Below are 17,309 nucleotides of genomic sequence, written 5' to 3'. Positions count from 1 at the left end.
CTTTTCTTTTCAGGTTGAGGGAGGTGGTGGAGCAACATAGGAAGGTAGAAAGGACAGTGAATGACATTTAAATTTAATAAGAGTGTTTATGAAGGTAGCTTAATGTGGGGACTCTGGGTTTTTTTTGTTTTGTTTTGTTTTGTTTTGCAAGTTTACTGGACATGCCAAAAACAACAACAACGGTCTCAGAATCTGTTACCTTTATCTGGCCTCTGTGGTGAAAATCTGCCAAAGTCCAAGGAAATTCACGTAAACTCAACATTAGAGAATGTTTAGAGAAAGAAAGGGATTTGGCATCACCAAAACTCTTCACCTTACAGAGGAGGGTGTTGAGGACCTAGCTGGGAAGTAATCTGCACGAGGGCCAAGGAGCTAGTATCACGACTAAGGTGACGGCATTTGTCCCCCTGATCTTCTAACTCCCAGTCCTATGCCATTTTTAATGAGTCCAACTTTTCTAAAATCAAGTGTTTTCATCAACTAGCTATTTTCATGGACTGCTCATCTATTTTGTTTTCCTCAGTCGAGACAGAGATGTAGGGAGATGGATGCTACCAAAGTCATCTGTCCACCTGATCAGAGAGCAAATTAATTGGGCAATGAGAAAGTAAGTTATAAAAATTATGGAGAAATCTGCCCCTCTTGTGAGCAAATATGGGGTTTTGCGACATCATCATCGAAATCTCTTCCATTCGAATATTGCTTCCTTCGTCAAATGCACACCACTCTTGGGGAGTAAGTGATGGGAAGTGACATGGCTATGAGGATCCCTGAGAATGCTTTGATACATTTGATACAGTTAGCTTATGCTTTAACAAAGCTGATGGCTAGGGGATTAACACATTCACGAACTCTGCTCTGATCTTCCCAGGAAATTTTCCTGGGTGTTTATTCACAGGCACATTTTGTAAAGAACGTGGATGATAAGGGTCTACTGGTGGGTAAGCATGGAGTCCAGTGGTGCGTCACCAGGGTCGTGTGGGCTGGGTGTGGGCAGCAGAGTAAATTGTATTTGGGTTTCCCAACCTAACACCATGCAGGAGAAATTTGGCAAAAATGGTAAAATTTGGTAAAACCTATTCCTAGAACCACATCAAAACTTGATGGCTCTATGACTGGCCACTGTGCCATATCTATTCCAAGACCAGAAAACCTCGGAAATACCAAAAACAGTCTTGAGTTAGAGAAGAGGGCAGACTGCCACAACTGGGCAGGCAGCGCCAGGATGCCTAGGACAGGCACCAACAAACCTGCTATCTTCCTAATCCTTTATCTACTAATATATAAACATGAGCCGCAAGTCTTTTTGGATTGAGCTGTGGCTGCTTGAGTGCTCAGAACACCTAGTCTAAGCAGGAGCCCAGAAGCAGTTGTCACAGTGGAAATTCCCCAAACATGAAGCCCACAGGGGATCACCCAAATTTTCCACACCCCAAAGGTGACTGGGGCTGCATACTTCTTAGAGTGATAGTAAGCTCCTGGTGGGGATGAACCTGCAGAATTCTATTTGTGGCTTCACTGTCCCTGTAACCAAATTAAACCTTGATTTTTGTATGATTGACCATCCCGCAGGATCCATTCCAATGCCAGAAATACCTGAGAACCACCTCCCACTGAGCAAATACACCAGTAGGTAAGTGGTTCTCCTGTCCTGCTAGAACTTAAGAAAGGAGAAGCAACAAAACACGTGCAGCAAACATGAAACACAACAAACGGTCATTAAGAGGTCTAGGATTTGCTGCCTACAGAAGGTCAGGTCCATAGGGGTTAGAAGACAATGCCAACCACACAGGGAGAGAATCAGCAATAATTTTTGTGTAAGGCCATGCCCTCACCCCCATGGTTCATTTCATCCTCACCAGAATCATTTAAGCAGAAGCTGTATCATGTCCTCCTTTTCCAAATGAAGAAACCAAGTTTCTGATATTGGTGGGCTGGTAAATGTTTAAAAACCAACACTCTGGGAAAAAGAAAATTGGAGCATTTGCCCATTCTGCGGTGTGAACACTCCACCACAACTTCTTTCAAGCTAGCCATGGGCCACTGAATGCAGAGCTGGGAAGAGAGATGCATAAGCCCTTGGTCCTCTCAAAGAGCACAGGAGCTGACTCTGGTATGCCACTGGCTTCCGAGGAGGGCAACGGCTGGTCCAAGGTCATACGCGTGGTCGATTCCTGAGCCCACCTATCACTTGATTATAGAGCAGAGCCATAACTGGCCATCTGAAAGCTTCCACTTAACAAAGCAAAAATGCGTGTCTCTCTGCAAGGCTGGACAAAAGGTGGTGGTCGGAGGACCCCAACTTGGTGGAGACTCTCAACCACAGAGGCAGAGAGAGGAATGCCTCCAGTGCCTTGTGGACTGGTCTCCGTGGGTTCTAGAGCTGCTTTATCACATGAAGCACCAATTTTCGGCATGGGGTGAAGATTAAACTCTGTTTGCCTAAACAATCCATTAGCCCCATCCTCTCCTCAAATGGGTCATACATTTCTCAAGCTATTTTCAGCTCCTCGGCACCTACTCGCTCGCAATACTTGTCATAACAGGAAGTTAGTTGCATATACTGTAATCCCCAAACACATGGCGTGTGCACGTGGGCAGGGGAGGGGGCAGAGGGAGGAGTGGGGAGGCCGGGCTTCCCAGAAGGCTGCCTGGCTGAGCCCTGAACCCATCCCAAGTCTGGGCCTCTCCCTTCCGGGCCCAAGTGTCAGAAACCAGAATCCATTCCCAGATGCTGTTTCCCTCTCTCATGCAGTTGGTGGCTCTTTTTCTTTTCTTTTCCCTTTTTTTTTTTTTTTTTTTTAATAAAGCACTTGAGTAGGCAGCAAAGCCAGTCAGAACTGTTTATTTATAGCTGTGGATTTTCAATGCTGTATAAATTAGAAATCATTGCTGAATGAGGCCCGCGCCCACTCACACACGCAGGGCTGCTATCCACGGTCCTTTCACACAGTTTGACTGTACACAGTCTAAAATGGGAGAAAATGACATGCTCCGAGTCAAATGACGAAGTCACAGCTAAACTGCAAAGCAGAAAACCAGCAATTATTTTTCCTCCGCACAATATGGGGAGTACGACAGGTGCAATTATCCAATATTATTTAACAGCACCGGTTTGTGGTGTAGGGAGAAAATAAAGGTTTCCGTGTCTCAGAGAGAAAAAAAAGAGAAAGAGAGAAAGAACCTGCCTCCCAGCTCCTGTTTCTGTGGATTAAGCTGTGTTATGTAAATTGAAACTGGCCGGAATTCCAAAAAGGGAAGGGAGAAGCACCTGGCTTCCTCACCCTCCTTCCCCAGAAGTTGGCATGCAGCCTGTGTGTCAGGGGCTTCTGAGAAAAAGGCCCTCATCTTGGGGACCCTGACCATCTTCCTCTGGAGCAGTGGCTCCAGACAGGACTGGGGGCCGGGCCAGGTTTGCACTTAGACGAGGGAAACCTTCTCCCATGCTGGCTCTCCTGGCCTGCCTCTGCTGAACAGGGATGTGGTCTAAGAGCAGGTGAGCCACAAGAAATAATTTTCATCCCCTTGAGTACTCCTGTTTTGGCCTTTGGGATTATTTTATTCCTATTTCCAGGCCTTGCCTTAAACTGGTCTCCCTCCCTGAAAAGACCTCTGTTGGTCCAGCGACTGTCCTGTAAACAAGTTGTTCTTCATGGCTTCAGATTTGACTTGTCGCCACTTCCCGGTGTCCTACAAGGCTGGCTCTAGCTCTCCGAGCCACAAGGCTCATTCCCTTCTCTGACCCCGACCCCGGAGCAGGCCACACCCATCCCACCCAGCCCTGCATCTCTGTCCCTCCTCCAGCCTCTTCGCTTCTGTTCCCATAGCAGTTGGGACACTGGAAAGAACGTGAGTTTGAGAACCACGGCTGATCTGAATTCAAATCCTGACTCCACCTCTCACTACGTATATAGACGCTGGGGAAAGAGTTTACTATTTAGAGGCTTGATTCTTTAAAGTCACATGATAATACCTACCATGAGTAAGTAAGATTATTTCAAGGGGTGGTGGCATCCAAGATTCGCTGTCCCACCTGCTGGACTGCAAGCTCGTTGAGGCCAGGGACCATGCATTGAGTTGTCTGTAACCCTAACAAGACCTACCTTTGCTCCGTGAGAGTACTAGCACTATATACAGAGAACTGACTTAGGGGTAACTTACAGCGTCTTCATTCTATAGGCTTCCTCACCAATAATCCTTCCCGTCCCAGAAGCTGAGGTGGTCAACATGAGAGCTACTGTTTCACTGAAGATACTCTCTCCACGTTAAATCCCAGAATCCTGTTACCAGTGGTGATCAACTTATAGTTCCACAGGACTCAGCAGCGGAAAACCCACTGACAGAATGGAATATAGAGCAAGTAAATTTTGAAAAAAAGGAAAAGCAGACGAGGAATGGCCTGGAGAATAAACACCGCATGTGAGTGGAGCTCCAGACGGATTGACTGGACAGTCCAGATGACCCTAAAGAGTGCCTACAGGGTACAGATCCAAATCAGGGATACTGGTCCCCAAAAGAGAATTGGGAGCAGGAGAGCATTGAAGACAAATTCTGTTGACATCAGAATTTATTTTCTTTCAGGTGCCTGCTTGGCCCTTTCTTACAGATGATAGCTCTTAGCATTAGGATTTGGTCTAGTCTGACTCTTCTTTGTCTTGAGACTTCTTTAACCATTTCCATGGTATGGCAGGGACCATGGAAAGGGTCTCTGCTCTTACTGCCACTCCAGATATCTTACTAATGTACAAAAAAAGTCCCTCACCATTGATAAAGTATTCCACTGAACATGGAGAGACCCATCTAACTCATAAATGAGAGAGGTAACTGTTGACTTACACTCATTCGTATTCAATGATCAATGAAGGATATTTGATGACTTGAAAGCAAGTAATATGGGAAAAAGTATGCTTAGCAGAGTGAAAATGAGGATATTGGAAATAAAGAGGTTCAGAAAGGGTCAGCTGCAGACCCCAAGAACAAACCTTACCTAGTTCACAAGTTTTTATCACATGAATGGCCAAGAGATGACTGGTTATGGGTCCTGGCTCTCCATCTTACTCTGAGGGAGATGATTTATGGTCAGTGTACAACCAAGAGAACTGGACAGTGATCTTGGCCACTGGTGGGTCAACAAAATTCTGCATGCCTTTGGAGGAGTGGAAAGAAGAGGCATGGAGAACGACTGGAGACATGTCATTCTTCATATTTCCAGTCTTGGTTATCTGGCTGGCACTACAGGAATTTCAATTTACTCTGGAACTGGAGAGAGGACTTAGTGTTGGATTGTCACCATTCTTAAAAAGAGAGGAGGCAGGCAAAGAAAAATTTGGATTATGTTGGCTCTTGAAGGGCTTCACCTGGATTTACTTTCCCCAAGATCCCTGTCTTGTTTTTGGTGTTTTTTTTGTTTGTTTTGTTTGTTTTTTGTTCTTTGTTTTTTTAGTATTTTATTTATTTGACACAGAGAGAGTGCAACCACGGGGAACAGCAGAGGGAGAGGGAGAAGCAGATCCCCTGTTGAGTAGGGAGCCTGAGATCAGGACCTGAGCCAAAATCAGTAAGTCAGTGGACTGAGACATCCCGTTACCCTGCCAAGTTTCCTTCTTACCCACACATCTCGTCAACCAGTCCCAGAGCTTCTGAAGTGTTGAGGAAGGATGGACACTTACTCAAGGTACACTGGGCTACTTTGAGAGCAAGCAACAGGACCTGTCACTGTTGTATCTCCCACACAGGACCCAATGTGTCATATACAGTAGACTTTAAATGCATATTTGACACTCAGATTTGGGTAACATGTTCAGTGCCTCCTGGTGGCATGGGAATTTAAACCTAGATCTACCCAACACACATGCCCCATTGGTTTCCATTCCACCAAAGTCTTACTGACTGATACCTCAGAAATACATTTTACATCATGACTATAGAAACACACACTTTTTAAAAAAATATTTATTTATTTGACAGAGATCACAAGTAGGCAGAGAGGCAGGCAGCGAAAGGGGAAAGCAGGCTCCCTGCTAAGCAGAGAGCCCGATGTGGGGCTCAATCCCAGGACTCTGAGATCATGACCTGAGCCGAAGGCCAAGGCTTAACCACTGAGCCATCCAGGCACCCCCAGACACACACTTTCATATATGTGATAGACCTCCTTTCAATATGTGTGATAGACCCCTTTATTTTCCATCCTATTGTTTTCCATTGTATTACCTGAAATATGTTGTGACCATTACTTCGATTTCTTTTTTTTTTTTTTTTAAGATTTTATTTATTTATTTGACGGACAGAGATCCCAAGTAGGCAGAGAGGCAGGCAGAGAGAGGAGGAAGCAGGCTCCCCGCTGAGCAGAGAGCCCGATGTGGGGCTCGATCCCAGGACCCTGGGACCATGACCTGAGCCGAAGGCAGAGGCTTTAACCCACTGAGCCACCCAGGCGCCCCCATTACTTCGATTTCTTAATCCAACCATAAGACTGCAACCTGGTTGCAGTTGAACAACAAACAGAGAGTTCCACCTTACTGTAGGACTCATTCATTCATTCATGGGGCTCTGGCCATTTGCATTAAGGTTAGGAGTTTGCAGCCTTTCCTCCTGCAGCATCTGTGGGAGTGTCGAAGCAAGCCCTGCTTCTGCTCACTGTGTGAGCACTGCCCTTCTAGACTCAGCCCCTCTGAGAGGCAGGCAGGAAGACGAGAACAAACATTTCCACTGCCAGAGCTTACAAACCCTTCCGCTGAAGGTGTACGTCTTCCCTGAGCTGCCACCTTTGGTGCCACTGTAGGGATTTGTTTTCTCTCAACACTTAATTTTATTAAGACTCAAATAATGAAGTTAGATGAAGTTGAGTTAAGGAAACAAATACTGTATGACTCTTACCTTGACAGGAACCTGATATTCAGTTCTGAAAACTCTCAGTCTGAGGTGTTGGGTTTTATTCCCCGGGGAAACTTTTCCTGAGTTTATTCTAAAATGCACTCATGTTGTCATTTTATATATGTGCGTTGTTATCTCAAGTTCGCTAATTTTGAAAGTCACGTAAAGTAAAATTCTTTTTATTATAAAATAAATTGCATTGGTATTGTCCATATTTTCCTCTAATAAGTGGCCATTTCACCCTTCCGGTGCCCTTGCATATCATAAAGCAAAGGGGAAGATGCCAAGAGATAGGTCTGCAGCCAATTCAGTCATTCCTCCCTGCTCCATGGCGGGGATTTCCGGGTAAGTCCCACATCATGGGAAAGAAAAGACTTGTTGCAAAATGTCCTTCCAGTTCACAGATGACCTCTTGGGGGCTGACCTGGGAGCCATATTAGACCCTGGGATTACTGAAAACAGGGATTACTTCCATGACTGCCTTTCCAACCATAAAGGGAGATTGCTGTGCCTTCTAAGGGGTTGAGTGAAAATGCCACATGCCCATCAATCTTGGTCCTGTGGTTGCTTACTGGGCAAGAGATGGAAAGTGCAACTCCAGGATGGGGGTGCAGAGTCTCTGAGGATGAGAACCAGCAAGGGTCTGAGCTATTTGCGAGTGAATGTGTTTATGTATGCATTACAAGGGATTGTGCTGTGCGCCTGAGATGTAAGGGAAGCAGCTCTCTTCCCTGTTGGTAGGTGGAGATGCCCAGGGCAAACAGCTCTTACTTATTGCACGACTGCCTCTCACCTCATCTCCTTCTCCACTCAACATTTGTCCCGTCACTTCATCTCTCATACAGTCACCCTTGAAAGACCTCCGGGTGTCAATCAGCATCAGGCTGGACTGTTTATCCAGCATCTGGATAATCCCAGTTAACATTTAGCCTAGATTAACCATCACTAAATTTAATTATATTTACAGTATAAATTCACTTGTAGTGGTAATAGTCTAGAAGTGGTAGAGCTATTATTATCTGTATTTGTTTCCCAGAGCTGCTGCAACAAAGGACCACAGACTAGATGGCTTAAAAGCAATAGTTTAACCTCTTACGGTTCTGGAGGCCAGCAGCCTGAAACTAAGGTGCAGCTACACTGTGACACTAGAAGCCTCTAGCGAAGAAGGCTTCTTTCCATGGCCCCTGAAAATCTTTGGTATATGGCTGCACCACTCTAATCTCGGCTCCCATTTCCATATGACATTCTACCCTGGGTGTCTCTGTGCCTCTTACCATAGTGGGAATCTGAAATTTGTGTCCAAATCTGTCTCTCTTTTCTCTTTACACTGTAAGAGACTCAATCTCGCAAAACAAACTGAGGGCTGCTGGGGGGAAGGGGGGTGTGCCGAGAAGGTGGTTGGGTTATGGACACTGGGGATGGTATGTGATACGTTGAGTGATGTAAAGTGTGTAAGCCTGATGATTTACAGACCTGTATCCCTGGGGCAAATAATACATTATATGTTAATAAAAATAATTAATTAAAAAAAAAAAGACACCAGCCATTGCTTTTAGGGCTTCCCTGAGTCCAGAATGATTTCATTCAAACTACCCACCACAGAGATGTCCCCCATCCGCGAGTGCACCTTTCTTGGCTGCAGGGGTGGTGCCTAGAGGAGAAAGATATGGAGCTCCAGAGTTAAATCCACCTGTGCCATGGAGATGCCAGGCTCTTCTCCCACAGTGGTAGAAGCAAAAGAAGGGATGGTTTTCTAGATCAGGCTCTTCAGTTGAGGAAATTAAAAAAGGAAGTTTTGTTCCTAGAACACTTTGTTGGCCAGGAAACTTGTCCCCTCTCCTAGGGAAGGAACTCAGGGCCACACAAGCCTGTCTGTCTCCAGGTTTCTGGGATTTCCTTGTGCTCCCTTTGCTTTGAGACTGTCCCCCTTCCCCCTTATGAGACTAGGGGAGATGATCACTTCTCATCTAACTTATTTGGAAGATGATCAATTAACTAATCACCTCTGCAAAGATCCTATTTCTACATAAGGTCACATTCTGAAGTTCCAGGTAGACATAAATATTGGGGGGGGGTGGCTATTCAACCTGGAACATTACCCCTGTTTTACAGGTGAGGGGATTGAGGGTCAGAGGTCTTCGGGTATCAAACTCCAGCTTTTAATTCTTCTTACTCGTCTGTCTTAATTTAAGAAATCATAAGTTATACCACTGGTGACTGTATCACCTGCTACACCTGGCTGTTTGCTGTTCCTTATCTCTAGTCCTCGAAAGGTAGACATTATTATCTTAATGTTAAAGATAAAGCAATTAAGGTTCAGCGAGGTTGATGGGTTTTCCCAGGGAAGAATTGCTCAAGAAGAATGGAGCCCAAGCCCAGTCTGGTCAGCTTGAATACCTGCCCCCTTTCCTTTATGACCTGTGATCTCCACCAAATCCTGCTTCTCCTTCCCTCATGATGTCTAGAAGGTCAACCCTTCTTTCTGTTTCAAGGTCAAAGTGTTAGACATTTTCACTTTAAACCTTCTGAGGCAATATGGGAATGGTACAGGCTCTAAGAAAATCTCCTTTCCCATGTCTAGCAGTTTGAATGACCCCCAAAATGGGTTAAGTGGACATTGAGAAGACCCTCAAGGGGTGGGATGAGGGAGGGAAATACAAAAGGCTGCTGAAGGGGTCTAGCAGAACTCTTCAGCCTTGCCTGCTTTTTGGAGCCCTCAGGAGCTATAAAAACCTGATGCCCAGCTCCCTTCTCCAGAACTTCAGAATCCATCTGGGCTATAGATTAGGCATTGGGAGGTTCAAAAGCACCTCTAGGTCATTCCAGGGCATAGTCAAAGTAGGAAGCACTGATGTACAGGAATTCTACTTGAATTTTCCTTGGATATGGCAGCAACTGAGGTCTGATGGAATATAATTGAGTTTTGGGTCATTTTGAACATCACTTGGAAGAGCCTTCTTTCCAACCTGCCTCCTGGAATCCACCCATCCCAGTGCTTGGCAAAGCCGGTAGCATGACTGACTGCCTGGTCCCTTTGGAAGCAACGTTGAGACAGGATGTGGGGCCAGGCCCTGGGGATGGTTCAGAAGCCTCTGCCCAGCTTTGTGGTTGGGAGTTCTCACGTTTATCTCAGACCTCAGTGCACTTCTTTCACAGTCAAAGAGCCCTGGTCACTGGGACACGGTGGAGACTCCCTGTGGCAATTCTGCCAGTGGTCACCCTTTGGACTAGAACTGTAGTGAGTCCTTCCCTGGGTCTCTAGCCTGCTGGCCCACCGTGCAGACTTTGCACTTGCTGGCCTCCATGATAGCACGAGCCCATTACTTAAAATCCTCCCCCTCTCACGTACACACACATATGCACACAGACACTTAGAGCCTATGGTGCCCACGTCTCTGGAGGCCCCTGACTCATGCGTTCTACCTTTCCTCTTCCCTGGCATGGCTTCCTTTCTCTGGGTCTGCCTTCCAGCCTTGCCTCACGCCTACTCCCACTCACTCAGCCTCTCTAAATCATTTGCCTGCAGTCCCTCTGACTCATAGGCCTATAATAAGCCCTCAGCTTCCGTTTGCCAAACTCCCTCTCTTCCTTTCATTCAAGAATCTCCTGAAATCCCACAACACCCAATCAAGGAAACAACAGTCTGTCCTCCCTCGGATGAGCCCATTCAGTGGAAAAAATTTCAGAAAAAAAACCCTAGTGTTGGAATGTTGCTTTGAAAATGACCTTGCTCTAAGACCGTTCCACACGTGACTCTAAGGGAACGTGGGGTTTCCTAATGCTCTACCTTAGATGGGGCCAGGGCTGGACTCCCTGTGCAGATCTATAGTCTGGCTACGTCTTCCCACGTGCTAATGATCCTCACGAGGCCATGGTCTTGGGTGTGGCTTCCTGACTGCGCTGCTGAAGACCACTGTCCTCCAGGGTGCAGATCTCACAGCCAGTCTCACATTACCATCCTGCTCATATAACATTGCTTTCCAGGTGAACTGGGTGACAAGGTGTGCGGGAGTCAGTGCAAACACAGAAGTATATGTCCTATTGACCTTGGGGCACTGTGCCTTCCTCCTGAGAGCGAGGCTCATTATTACGCAAGCTCAACGTGTATGGTTAATATGTAAAGCCCACAGCAAGGGGCACAAGCGCTCACCTGGTGGCCCATTAACCCCACCTGTGTTGACTGGCAGGCTGTCCCGGAGTCAGAGGTCATTAGTAGCTGAAAAGGGAAGAGCAGCCATGGCCATACCAGGGCAGTTACTGCAAAAGACCTACAGGGGTCTCATCGCTGTCCGCTGTATCTGTTGTGGTTGACGGACTGTTGGGGCGACACTGGAGAGAGGCATTGCATTGTGGCTGTAACCATCATTAAACCCCATCCCCAGTAGATACTGCAGAGGCTACAGAACACACTGCCTTAAAGCCCTACCCGAGATCCTGAATGGCTTGGGGAGCCAGAGATACAGCAAGCCCAAAGCCTGAGCTCCTATTGTAGGGCATTAATGCAATGTCAGAAAGAGCATGACTCTATAGGGAGGCAAAATCCAGTTAGTCCCACAGAATTTACCATTCGGAGTGACTCACTCAACCTTCAGAGCTGCATTTCCTCATCTATGAATTTGAGAGTACAATACGTACCTTATGTTAGAGTCACTGTAATGGAAGGATGGAATGTCATAATGGTCCAGAATACAGCCCAGTGTCTGGAAGTCTATGAACATACATGTCCTCCTCTGTTCCCTTAACTCAAAGGCTCTATTAATCCAATGAAGGATATTTATAGGTTATATGTGTGGTCTTGGCAGATGGAGTGTTAATCACAGTGGACAAAGCAGCTGATGAGGGCACCCGGGGTCAGAAGATGTTAATGGGAGAGACACTAACTTACTGTCCAAGTGACTTCACAAAATCAACAAGAAGCCCCAATAATTCCCTGACTTGAAGTATACATAAGAGCCTATTACATATGACCCAGCAGAATAAAAATGGGAAAATAGACGAAAAATTGCAAATGCGTAGGCTCTGGTAATCCTAGTTTTTAGAACCCTCAAAGTCTTCATAAAGCACTAAAATTTCAACAAACATCACTGCTTTAGGTAGTTTTACATTAGGGGACCCAGCCCGTTATGATTTCCTTCTTCTTGCCATCCAATAAGTGAGAAAACCTTCCAAGCAGTCCTCGTGTTACAGGGTGGTAGAGATAAGGTCAGTTTTCAATGAACACAAGACAAAGATGCCATCCTCGACATTTAGAAATGTAGTCTTTAAAGCACATTTGCTGAGTTTCAATTCCCTCATCTTGTAATAAGATGACTTGTCAGAATGTCCTTACAATGGTACTATAAATTTAATGGTGTGGGTGAGGATATCTATTCTCTGCCAGTCTTCAACCAGCATTTGTCTTTATCTCGTGAGTGATTGTAGGCCTTCAATTAAATGGAATAATGAGAGCCCTCTGCTGGCTAGACTGGCTCTTCCCCTTTTTTGAGAGATCTTACAACAAATTATCTTAGGTTTGGAAAGTTCTATGGCTGTTCCAATTAACAGCTTGTTGCATGAACTTCTTTTCTCCGCTTGTGCCCCTTCACCCTCAGATAAAGAGATGATTAAGATATTTTATTTTTAATCTCTTTGATGCTCACACTCTGCACGTATCTGGGCAATTATTTAATCTGCCTTCTGAAAAGATGAAACACATTTTTACAAATTTCATTTTCAGACATTTATCTAACAAATATCTACTGGATATCTAAAAAAGTCAAATACAATACTAGGTAGTATAAGAGATACAAGAACATTTAAAGTCTCATTCCTAATTGCAAGAAGCTCATGGGAAAATACAGAAAGGAATAGCCTTGAAAAACTACCAAAATGTGGTAGTTTTTAAAAAAAATTTGACAATTTTACTCACTACAGAAATTTCTTTTTTAAAATGCAGTTAACAAACATATAGTCCATCATTAGTTTCAGATGTAGAGTTCAATAATTTATCAGTTGCATATAACACCCAGTGCTCATCACATCATGTGTCCTCCCTAATGCCCGTCACCCCATTACCCCATCCCCCAACCTACCTCCCCTCCAGCAACCCGCAGTTTGTTTCCTAGAGTTAAATTTCTCACGGTTGTCTCCCTCTCTGATGACTTCCCATTCAGTTTTCCCTCCTTTCCCCTATGGTCCTCTGCGCTGTTTCTTATAGTCCACATATGAGTGAAACCATATGATAATGGTCCTTCTCTGACTGGCTTATTTCACTCAGCATAATACCCTCCGGTTCCACCCATGTCTATGTAAATGGTACGGATTCATCATTTCTGATGGCTGAGTAATATTCCTATATATATAGGAATATTACTTCTTATCTTCTTTATCCATTCATCTGTTGGTGGACATCTGGGCTCTCTCCATAGTTTGGCTATTGTGGACATTGCTGCTGTAAACATCGGGATACATCTGCCCCTTCATATCACTATATTTGTATCTTTGGGGTAAATATGTAGTAGGACAATTGCTGGATCGTAGCTCCATTTTAAACTTCTTGAAGAACAGAAATTTTCTCTAAGAGATATGCTCTTAAGTTCCCTTTCTTCTATCCACTTGAATGCCTGCACCAGGAATCTGAGCACCATTTTGAACTCTTCCTTCTCCCGCTCACCAATACAATTATCCACCATGCCCTACCAATACCCTTCTCTCTGTTTCTATTGACACCAGCTTAGTTTAAGGCACCATCATTTTGGTTTATTATAATACACTTTTTAAAAGTATATTTTTATTAAGAATTTTTAAAAATTTTTTATAAACATATAATGTATTATTAGCCACAGGGGTACAGGTCTGTGAATCACCAGGTTTACACACTTCATAGCACTCAACATAGCACATACCCTCTCCAATGTCCATAACCCCACCACCCTCTCCTTCCCCCCCCCAGCAACCCTCAGTTTGTTTTGTGAGATTAAGAGCCTCCTATGGTTTGTCTCCCTCCCAATCCCATCTTGTTTAAAAGTGTATTTTAAAAATTATTTCAAGTACTAAATGCATGCACTATAAAATTCAAAACATAATAATGAATGCATAAGAAATAAATCTTTCTCCACCCTTATTCCCTAGCTACCCTGTTCCCTTCTACAAAAGCAACTATGATTCCAATCTCTTGCATATGCTTCCAGAGATATCATATTCATGTGCAAGCATATACATACATTTTTTTTCACAAGTGGCAACGTGCTGTTCTGCACCTTGCTTTCACATCTTTCAGTATATGATGGAGAAAATTCAAAATCGGCCTAGAGGTCTGCCTCATTCCTTTTTAAGAAATGCATAGAATTCCATTATATGTATATTACCATAAATTATGTAATCAGTTCCCTTTAGATGGAAATTCAGATGGTTTCCAATCTTTTGCTATTATAAGTCAATGCTGCAATAAAGATCTTCATACAGACATCATTTTACACATTGCCAGAATATACTTAGGATAAATTCCTAGAAGTGGAATTGTCAGATCAAAGGAAATATGTACTTCTACTCTTGATGGTTATTGCAGATTCACTCTTCATAGAGATTTCACCAATGTTTACCTTTGCTGAAAAAATATGAGAACCTATCTCCCCAAATCTTCAACAATGCAGTGGGTTATACAATCTTATGTGTAGACATGGCATCTAGGTATAATTTTAATTGCCATTATTCCTATTTTGAATGAGGTTGAACACCTTTTTTATGTTTCAGATGTATCTTAATATGTGTTACTTATGTGTATTTTATATGCACAGACTTTTAATTTTTCTGTGTGGGTTTTAAATTTTGTATTGAACTCTTAGCAGTTTGTAGTGGGCAGCCTCCAAGATGTGCCAGATGACCTTTACCTCTTGGTATCCACCTTCATTCATAGTCACTTCCTACACTGTACCTGGTTGGTCTCAATGACCAATAATAGATGACAGAAGAAATGGTATGTCATTTTCAAGATAATAAAAAATTATCAGAACAAGGTCTAAGAGACTCCAAGAACCTATAAAGGCAAGAAAAGTAACAAAATCCTTTTACCTTAAAGACATATGCTGGGGACTTATGTAACTGTTTTGAAGACCTTACAAACTAAGAAGGACAGAAGTCAAAACTTAGTGTCCACCAGGTCGAAAGATTAATATTAGATGCCTATCTTGTGTTAACCTAAAATCCCAAAGGAAGAACCTTCAGAATAAAAATAAATACAAAGTAAAACCACCTGCTCCTCCCCCCTTCTAAAAGCCTCCTAAGATAGAAGTGTTTTAATATTGAATAGAGAAAAGGAAGAGGGAGAAAACACACACACACACACACACACACACACACACACACACTAAGAAATTATAACCTAACTTAAAAATCCAGGAGTAATTCAGAAAACTTTAAGCCATGACTTAATTTGAATTGGTTACAAAAAGGTAGTGTCCGTAGTTGCCTTGCAAAAGCAAATGCAAAACTGGAGAATAACCCCTTCACCCAAGCCACAGTAACCACCAAAAATCATGTCTCATAGATAGTGAGCCGTGCAAAGTCATGGTAACCAAGCCACAAGAAAATAGGTTATAAACATCGGGGGGTGGGGTGAAAAACAGCAGAAAAAAAAATTATCTAAGTAGATCCTTAGATACTGAAATACTTCAGTATCTTGAATAATCAGAGGCAACTTAGAAATTAGCTATGTTTAAAAAAATGAGAATTAAAAATATCTGCAGTAAACAGGAACTTGAGGGGGAAAAAGTGACCTAACAGATTTGAAAAACAACCAATTGGAACATCTATAAATGAAAAACACAAAAATGCAAATTTAAAAACTCAATGGATGAGTTTGACAGTGGAATTAACAAAGCTACAGAGAACAAGAAGACAGGTCGAAAGAAATGATCCCAACTGTAGACACAAATGGGAAACATAAGTGGGTAGTTAAGAGAAATGGAAGGTTGAAGGAGGTTTACCATGTTCAAGACCCAGAGAAAATGACATAAAGAACCAACTACCAGAATGAATGAGTGAATTTATCAATTTTAGACCATATAAGGCCAATATGCAAAAAGTCATTGTTTTGCTACATATGAATAGCAAATATTGAAAAAGTAAGAATTTTAAAAATACCATTTATAACAGTGTAAAAACATAAAAGACCAAAGAGGTTTTTGTGTATTAAGGTAGAATGTATACACGGTGAAAGACACACATCTTACATGTCCAGTTCGTTGAGTTCTGACAAGTTCATCCACCTGTGTATCCTGTTCCATACCTCTCTCCATCAGGATAGAAAACATTTCCATCATTCCAAAAAGCTCCTTCATTCCTATTCCTGGTCAATACCTGCCCCACCTCCAACTCCAAGCAATTACTTTCCTAATTCCTTTCACCCATGGATTGGTGTTATCTATATAGAATTTCACATAAGTTACATAGGATGAACTCTTCTGTGTCTGGTTTCTTTTTTTTTTTTTTTTTTAAGATTTTATTTATTTATTTGACAGACAGAGATTACAAGCAGGCTCCCCACTGAGCAGAGAGCCTGATGTGGGGCTCGATCCCAGGATCCTGAGACCATGTCCTGAGCCAAAAGCAGAGGCTTCAACCTACGAGCCACCCAGGTGCCCCTGTGTCTGGCTTCTTAACCTCAGCATGGGCATCCATGTCCTTGCTTCCAGGAGTCATCCTTTTGTGGCTTTTTGTGTGTAAGGATATAACCCAATCTGGTTTTCCATTTTCCTACTGTTAGACATTGGGGTCAGTTGCATTTTGAACCTTTGTAAATAAAGTTGTGATGAGCAATTCCATACAAGGACACTGGATACGTGTTGAACTGTATGCTTTTCTCTCCTAGAAAAATACTTAAAAGTGAAACTTCTGAGTCCAGAAGCACTCACCCCACTGTACTGGGATAATTCACATAAACGGCTGTCCCACCAGACTGTAAGCACTTGAAAGCAGGACCAGGTTTGGGGCATTGGCTCATCTTTGATATATTGTGCAATAAAAGGTACATGGGATGAATTAACTAGGTATATCTTCAGTTAATATATTGAGAAGAAAGCATAAAAATCATACAATATATAAGCAGACAATGTAGCTTCAATCCAGTTTGTCTTGATTATTCCTTGGTACATTTCAAGGGTATGAACATCTTTTTGGCAGTTTTGTAAAATAAATCCCATGAAAAAGGTCCAAGGACTTTTGAATCTCTAATGATAACCAGTTTTAAATAGTTATTATTTATTGAGCCCTGAAAATAAAAAAACAATTTCCAAAGCTCTATTACAAAGCTGTCATCATCAAGACAGCATGGTACTGGCACAAAAACAGACACATAGATCAATGGAACAGAATAGAGAGCCCAGAAATAGACCTTCAAATCTATGGTCAACTAATCTTCGACAAAGCAGGAAAGAATGTCCAATGGAAAAAAGACAGCC

This window comes from Mustela nigripes, chromosome 5 (genome assembly GCF_022355385.1).
Source record: "Mustela nigripes isolate SB6536 chromosome 5, MUSNIG.SB6536, whole genome shotgun sequence".
Taxonomy (NCBI): Eukaryota; Metazoa; Chordata; class Mammalia; order Carnivora; family Mustelidae; genus Mustela; species Mustela nigripes.
This window is presented reverse-complemented; position numbering follows the sequence as displayed.